The sequence below is a fragment of the Corvus brachyrhynchos genome, unplaced genomic scaffold, assembly GCF_000691975.1.
Source record: "Corvus brachyrhynchos isolate BGI_N302 unplaced genomic scaffold, ASM69197v1 scaffold331, whole genome shotgun sequence".
NCBI lineage: Eukaryota > Metazoa > Chordata > Aves > Passeriformes > Corvidae > Corvus > Corvus brachyrhynchos.
Genome location: NW_008237229.1, coordinates 4,962,105 through 4,970,039, shown reverse-complemented (window position 1 = coordinate 4,970,039; position 7,935 = coordinate 4,962,105). Strand labels below are relative to the sequence as shown.

At 38.6% G+C, this 7,935-nt stretch overlaps 1 long non-coding RNA gene across 1 annotated transcript in view; it reads left to right on the top strand.

The window, feature by feature from the left end:
• The first annotated feature begins 622 nt into the window (after nt 1–622).
• Nucleotides 623–7,935, top strand: part of LOC108445495 — an 8,551-nt gene continuing 1,238 nt past the window's right edge. Inside the window, exons 1-2 of the long non-coding RNA XR_001860381.1 lie at nt 623–1,091; nt 3,189–3,191. This is a non-coding gene — a long non-coding RNA (uncharacterized LOC108445495). The remainder of the gene's footprint in view (nt 1,092–3,188; nt 3,192–7,935) is intronic.

Below are 7,935 nucleotides of genomic sequence, written 5' to 3'. Positions count from 1 at the left end.
CTCAGCTGTGCTATTTACAGACTTGTCTTCATGCAGGCACATTTTCTTATTCTCAAACTTTTCAGTAGGGATTTGGGGGGGTGTAGTGGTTTGGTCCAAAATACTCATTACTGTTTATCTTCTGTGAGATAAGAATTAGGAGAAATGCAAAGCAGGCACCAAACTTGAAAGAATATAAAGAAGTTTATTAACAGACCTAAAAGAAGGAAAAAAATTATACCACCTTCAGAACTCTCCTCCTTCCCCCACCTTCCTCCCTTCTCCCACTGACAATGTAAAAAGACAACCCTTAAGATGTTCAGTCTGTTTACCACTTCCATAATAACCTTGTTCAGTCCATTTAGAAAGAGAAGTCTCTTCTTGCTCATGCTATGAAAACATTATCACAACGAGACAGCCGCCCACTTCCAAATATTGTTCAGTCCATTTAGGAAGAGGAGTCTCTCTGCCTGCGTGTGAGTCCTTTCCCCCGACTTGCAGCTTTTCCCGCAACTGCTTTCGAGGGTCCACTCTTGAAGTTTTTTGGGGTACAATTTTAAGGTTGAGCCGTTCAGAAACAAAAACAGAGGCCCTTCTCCTTCCCTGGGAGCAAAGGGTCTTCATCATCTTCATCGTTAGGACTATCTCTGGGAGCATCTCTAGGAACTGAGGTTTTCTCCTTTCCCATTTGGAGCAAAAGTCCTCATCTGGTTCATCTCTAGGGACTGAGGTTTTCTCCTTTCCCGTTTGGAGCAAAAGTCCTCATCTGGTTCATCTCTCCCTGTCCAAACTTCTCATGAAATTACAGCTGCGTCAGCATCTGCCTATCTCAGCGCAGGTGCTTTTGCTTACGAGTTGAACACTCCACCCCCCATATCTTCATGAAATTACAACAGGATACTCTGATATATCATAGCTTCACAACAGAATTTCAGCTTTAAGCATCTCCTCTCTCTCTTCCCTCAGGTTTTCAGCTCTTCACAGCAATAAAAGGGTTAATCTCACCTCGGCCTTGCAGCTTTGCAGCTGGAATGTTGAATTTTTCTTTATCGCAGTGGAGAGGGGGGAGAGCCGAGCCGCTCCGGCTGCCCACGGCAAGGCAGTGGGGGGGGGTGCCACGGCGGGAGCAGGGCGCGGGATGGCCGTGGCCCGACCCGGCCTGGCCCAAGCAGAGCCTGGCTGGGCCCGCTGGCCCCCACACGGGGCCCGCAGCCACCTGTGCCAGCGCCGGAAACGAGAGAGAGCTTGGGGGGGGGGTTGTCTATTCTTAAATGTGGATCACACAGGCGGTCACAACTTTAAGTGGCTTAAAGAATTGTCCATATTCACACTGGCCAGCTGATAGGTTCTATCAGGTCCCAGAGGAAACTGTAAGCACCCCTTAGCAAGGACATCCCTTCCGGGACTATGCTTGCTAACCTATGACAGGGGGTCTCATGATTTCAGCTCCTCTCCCCAAAAAGAGGCTCATATGCAATGCTGTCTCTAACTTTTTTAGGTGTAGTTACCCAAGATAAGGAAGTTGGTCCCAGAAAAGCGACATCCTGCCTCCACAAGATGCTCTTTTCTAACCGCACCTTATCTCGTTGGCATGGTAACATTCTTATTCTCTTCTGCCGGTGGTTGAGACATTAAGGGTTTCAGATTTACATTAACTCTTTCAGGCTTTCATTCTCTCACACCACCCCAGGGCTCAAATAGTCAGTTGAATCCTATTAATATTTCCATAAAGCACTCATTTTAGGAAATGCTCAGTTTGAATTTTGATCAGCCTTGTAAAGGAACACATTCCTGTTTGCAATCCTTAATAAATAAGATAGTATTAGACCTGGAAGTGGAATGCAATGACATATCTTCTAGGGGATTTGCAATAGACTTTTGAAGGAAGGTAGTTATTATTTTCAGCATGTATAAATGCTTCAGGTTTCTGTATAGATCTCATATACTATTTCTAGAGAGTATTATTTTGAACTTTGTAATGAACTGGAGGCAGTTTCACCTCTAATGATTTATGAACTGATGGGATTGTTGCCTTAAATGTTCTGTCGTCTGCACCTATAAACACCTAAATTACTGCTTTGTCTTAGACTTTTTAGTGACTTGTGAATGCTGCTGTAAAATAGCCCTTATAGCACAATATATCACAGGAAGGTTACACTGTAACTGCTTCTGTGGTTTGTTCTCCACTTCTGAAGAGCTCCAAACTGTCTGCAGATCACAGGCAAAGAAATCCTAGAACAGAGACAAACTCATTTTGGGCTCAGGTGCATTGCAACCAGGAATTGCCTTTATATAGCTTCTGCTATGTTTCCTTAGAGGCATCAGGAATGATTTTCCAAACTGCTGTCTGACTGAAGCCTCTTACACAAACCACAGTTTGATTCAGGAAAGTTTAAGGCAAACCCCTTGTATTCAAGGCTTCTACAAAAGGAAACTCAGCACATAGAGTCTCTCCTGTCAGTGCACCACTGCAGGTAGCTGAGCAGCATGTGGCCTGAGAGCAGGGAAGTGAGGGCACATGCATTTATGTACTCCAGAGAAGTGCAGATACTTAATAATAAATACCTTCCAAAAGTTATTTTGCAATATGAAGACTTTCCTAATGTTCCTATGAAAGAGTATTTTTTTTTCCTTTTTAACCTTGTGTGATATTCTTTTTCTACGTTAATGCTACATTACATAAACATTAAAAAGACTGATGGCAGAGACCCAGAAAAACAGATCTTTGCATAGAGCAATTGTTTTTCTATTGCTGAGGTAGAAAATCAATAGTGCATCAAATCTGCTTTGTTCTTGAATCATTAAGGGCTTTGGTTCCAGATGGGTACATAAAAAAATTACTTACCTCAGCTTGCATGTATATATTAGAAAGAAAAAAACCCAACCAGATAAACAAGCCTGTGCTTTAAAGCATGTTCATTTTAAAATACTTTATTCATCTTATACATTATACAGATCAAATCTAATCTAACCCCAGAAACACTGCTTTATTTTCCATCAGGAATCCTTGCCCATTTAGCAGTGACATATAATCTGGTATGTATGTTTGAAGCACTATTTTTTCTATCCTTATTATACATTTTAAAATTTAGCATGGTTATAGTAGAGACACTGAGAAGGCTATCCTTAATTTTTTCCAATGCTTCTATAAATACTGTCTTTCATAAATATGTCAGATGGAGGAACAGGGAATGTAATAAAGAGGCTAGGGTGTTATAAAAAGGAAACTTGTTTTAAATTCATGAGTCTGTGTCCAATTGCTAAAAATAGCTATTTTTATCACCTTGGTTAATTCATGACTGATTTGAAACACCTTACTGGATTTGAATTGTCAGAAGTTATGTAGCTGATCTTTAATGAATAGGCCAGTCCACTGTCTTAAACTGGGAATTCTACTGAGGGGACTAATGTTTCCATTCACCACTTTAAGTCTGACCCTAATACAAAAATTTCATTTTTGAAAAAAATGACCTAAATGTTTGACTTCTTGCGAATATTTTATACTTAAAAATTCTTTTAATCCCAAAGGATGTACCCATAAGGTTTGTTTCTTGTAGAAAACACAATTTTCTAGGAAAGTCAGCAATATAATAAAGAAGAGTCAAACAGCAAATATAAAAATATTTTAAGAATGGGAATTATAGCTGCAATCTTTACAGTGAGTAGAGTTGTCTGGGGCTTTAGTCTTAATTTTATCTATGATCTGACCTACTTTTCATTTATGTCAATGGAAATAATTTGTCTTTAATTCAGAATGGTTTGCACTTCAAGCAGACAGTATTTGGACTTCTACCTAATGAATTGTCCAGTACATGTTTCTATGCTGGAGAAGAAAGAACGTAGATCATTTTACAAACTCAGAGTTACTGCAACTAATACCCTTAGGTGAAGCCAGTGTCCTATCAACAGGTTTGGAGTTTTCATTTTATCAACTTCTATATATGTTTAGAGCTTTTTTCCTTTCCCCAACTTTCTTTTCCAACTAACAATTATTTCTGTTGAAACTTAGCTGCCATTCTTACCAGTGCTTCTGGAAGTGCTTCTCAACACTCTCAAGCAAATTTTTTGAAAGAATGTGCCTCCTGGCTGAGGAGACAGCAGGTTTCATTTATCACATTAGCTGTAGCGAGGACAACAAGATGGGATCTGCTTCTCGTCTTTTCCAACCGAGATATAAATTTCAATTTCTTACAGACATTCTGCCTGTACTGTAACTCTGCAGTAACTAAATCAGACCTACACTCTTAGGTCACACAGCTCTATTTATACACTAGTTGCAATAATAGGGAATACAGTTAGAATTGACTTACCTCTAACATAATCTGCCCAACGAATGATCTTCCTGCTGGTACTCTATCTTTCACATTTCCCATGATGTAGTGTACAGCAAGGGCAATTATGGTTAGGTTTGCATTCAGACTTCACACTACAACTTCCAAAAAGGGGAAAAAGGGTTACTGTCCAATTGAGAAGAGAGGAGAAATTAGAAATCTGGCATTCTATTGTGTGTGTTTTGGTCATCACTTGCTTCTTGAAAACTCCCTTGCCCCATTTTCAAAATCTCTTCGTACATAAATCCATATTCTTATGCATAATACTTTACTGCATCTTAAAGCCTAACATTTGCAGACAGAACAGTTATGAATAATTGGAAAAGCCAGTCTGTGTGAGAAAATACAAACACACTTGCAGAAAGGTGAACAAACACATGGGGAGGAGGGGATGGGTCACCACAGGGTATTATGCGAAAGAAGGGAAAGCCTCAGTAGAGGGCTGTAAAATCCTTCCACTGAGATCAGAGCAGAGGGAGGAATGTTTATGTTTATGTTTATGGTTATGAAATGTGAATGTTTATGTTTATGAAACACCCTCCCCTCAAATATACACATCTTGCCACGGTTTCTGACTCCCACTTAATTATTTCTGAAACACTAAATGTTCACTAAGATACCCTAGACTCTTTCAGACACACTTCAGACACTGTTTTCTTTCTTCCCATCCCTTTGACCTCTCCACTGCTGGCAAATCCAGCCTGCTTTAATGATTTTATTAAAATGGAAACAATTGGGTGAAGGAATAGAAATTACGAAGGGAGGTATTTGGTTAATACTCCAGAGAATAGTGCTATGGGGTGTGCAGTTAGGTCTGCTTTTAGCATTTGGATAAATGGCTCTCTTAACAAAGATCACATTTTTTCATGAACATCTCAGCTTATTTTCTAGCAATAAATTTATGAAATACAATGGAAGTTACCATTTAAGGACACTCAGAAAAAGAGATCTTGATTAATAAGCAAATAGTGCAGTAATTAAAAGCACAGGAAAAAAAGGGTATCAGAGAACTATAGAAACAGAATTCTGGACTTCCAGATAAAAATTTATTTGTATTTATTAGTGGATATAGGTCAGCTGGTACACAGACATAGAAGAGGGCCACACATGTTCATGTTACAAAGACTTAAAGACTTTGTAACTAAGTAACTCAGAATAGAGTCTCATGAATCAATACCATGCCTGACACATAAGAATTGACATGTCTGTGAAAATACTGTCAGCAATTTTATCTGAAACATGGGCACAACGAATAAAATTATAAGATAAATACTTCACCCTTAGAAAATGAAACAATACAAAGATTTTTCTGTCTGATACTAAGAATCAGAAGAAATGTTTTTGCTAGAGTTGGGAACTCATTACTTTGTGGACAGTGAAAAAATCCTGTGATTAAAGATAAATTAAAAATTTTATGTTAAATTTTTAATTGTAAGACAGAGACTTAATTCAGGTGTCATGCATCCAGGTTAAAGAGGGCAGTTGATTTCTCCATAAAAGGGCATGAAAATTGCAAATCAATGATTCAGCACAAATAATCAGCATAGAACTGAAGGAATTTGGACCACAGGACAGACCAAATGATAATGTAGAGGAAAAATTTTAAGAAATGGGAATACTTATTTCCCTATGCTGAAAGTACAGCAGGAAGATCTAAAGAGATTCAACACATGCAGAGATGGAGGAGGCAGAAATTTCCAGTGAAAGGGAAGATATTTGTAGCATGTTTGCAATCTCTCTCATGACTCTCGAGGTAGGTAAAGGACTCTCTCATAACTCTCAAGGAAAGTAAGCTGCCATTCATTCAACTGTATTTATTCCAACTGGGTGCATGTAGTCTGTCAGCAAGAAAGACAGGAAAAAGAGATGTTATCCCTTTGTGAAGCCATTAACATACAGCAGTACTACACAGTGCTGAGTACCAAGACAATACTTAATTGTCATACAGGGCCAGAATAGTCTCAGTGCAAGGGAAAAAGATGATCAATAATAATTCAAGTTTGTAATGTGGTGCCTTGAAAGACAATTCAGGTGTGAATGACACAATGGCATCAGCTTTTAGGAGGAGCAATGCTTATAGTGGAAAAGGAATTAATTTCTGCACTCTCTGTAATGCCCGATCACCTAATCATAATTACAATCATAAGGTACATGCACTCCAGACATGCAGATGTAAGCCATTGGAATGAAGATGGAACTGTGCAAATGACTGCAACACTTGACTCTGAGAGTCCAGTGGAGCTGTGACATGAGATATAGATGAGGAAAGCCACGACTGCTTGCAGGTCCATTATGTAAGTAGTTTTCAGTCAAGCATCTCTTCTTAGGAGAAACACATCTATATGAACAAGGAGCCACAAGTTAAGAACCAAAAAGAATAAACAACAGTAGTCGCATTTTGACTAGTTTTTCCTTGAAATAACAATGACAAGTGTCAGTGGAACTTATATTCTTTTACAAGAAATCAAATGAACTGCTGTTAAAGGTCAATGATTCCCTTTAATAGCTTTGCAAAATTAGGATGTGGTATTTTCACCACATGAAGAACCATGCTGGACTAAGATGTGCAATGACTGTTCAAAAATTTATGTCATGTTCAACCATATATATGAATAATGAAAAGTGTTCAACAGCAGAAGACTGTAATATCCTCAGATTTCATACGATCTTGGAAAATCCTTTTCCCTTAAAAAATACCAGAGTTGTAGTAGTGGTCCAAAACCAGAGTATTGAAGATCTATGACCGGATTAGTAAGGCAGTAGGTAATGCACAGATTAAAATCTTGGCTCCTGGATACCAGGACATATTTGTAGCAAGCACAGCAATCGGAAACTTTTTGTAAAAAAGCATGTAAAACAAATAAAGAACTCAGGAGCTGACACATAGATTGCAGTAGTGAATATTTTGAGGAAATATACAAAATGGGCTACTATCTAAATGGATAGAAAATTATTTGAAACTTTAAATGTCATAATCTCATAATAGTAAGCTCAGTTTCTCTAGTGTGAAGTTCTGCTGTGCTAAAAACTAGCAGATTGTGCAGAAACCATCAACAAGTATTTCAAGCACTTTTTATACTGACTGTAACCTGATACAAGAAAGGACGGGTCTGCTTGAAATATATTAATTTTGGTATTTTTGAACATCTAATACTGTTCTGAGAAAAGAATTTTTGGTTTAGGAGAACTTCATATCTACCTAGTACTGGCATCGAAAGGAGAGCATTTAGGTCAGGGATCCACAGTAGTGACTGGTATGAACACTATCAGCCATTGTTTGTCCAGGCTGTAGCAGGTTCAGTTCGTAAACCGGGCAGAAACACCAATTCAGTGTAGTGGTTTGGTTCAAACTATCCATTACTTACTTATTTTCCTTCTGTGAGATAAGAATTAGGAGAAAGCAAAGCAGGCACAAACCTTAAACAGTTGCAGTATAAAGAAAGAGTTTTATTACTAATAGAATTAAAAGTAAAGAGAAGTAACAAGAAATTAAAGCAAACCCCCTCCCCCTTTCCAGCACTTTCCTCCTTTTACCCAGCTGTTCCAGTTTGGCCAAATTTAGAAATATATATATACTCTGAGAGAAGGCACAACCACCCCTCCCCCCACCAGGTTTGGGAAAAAA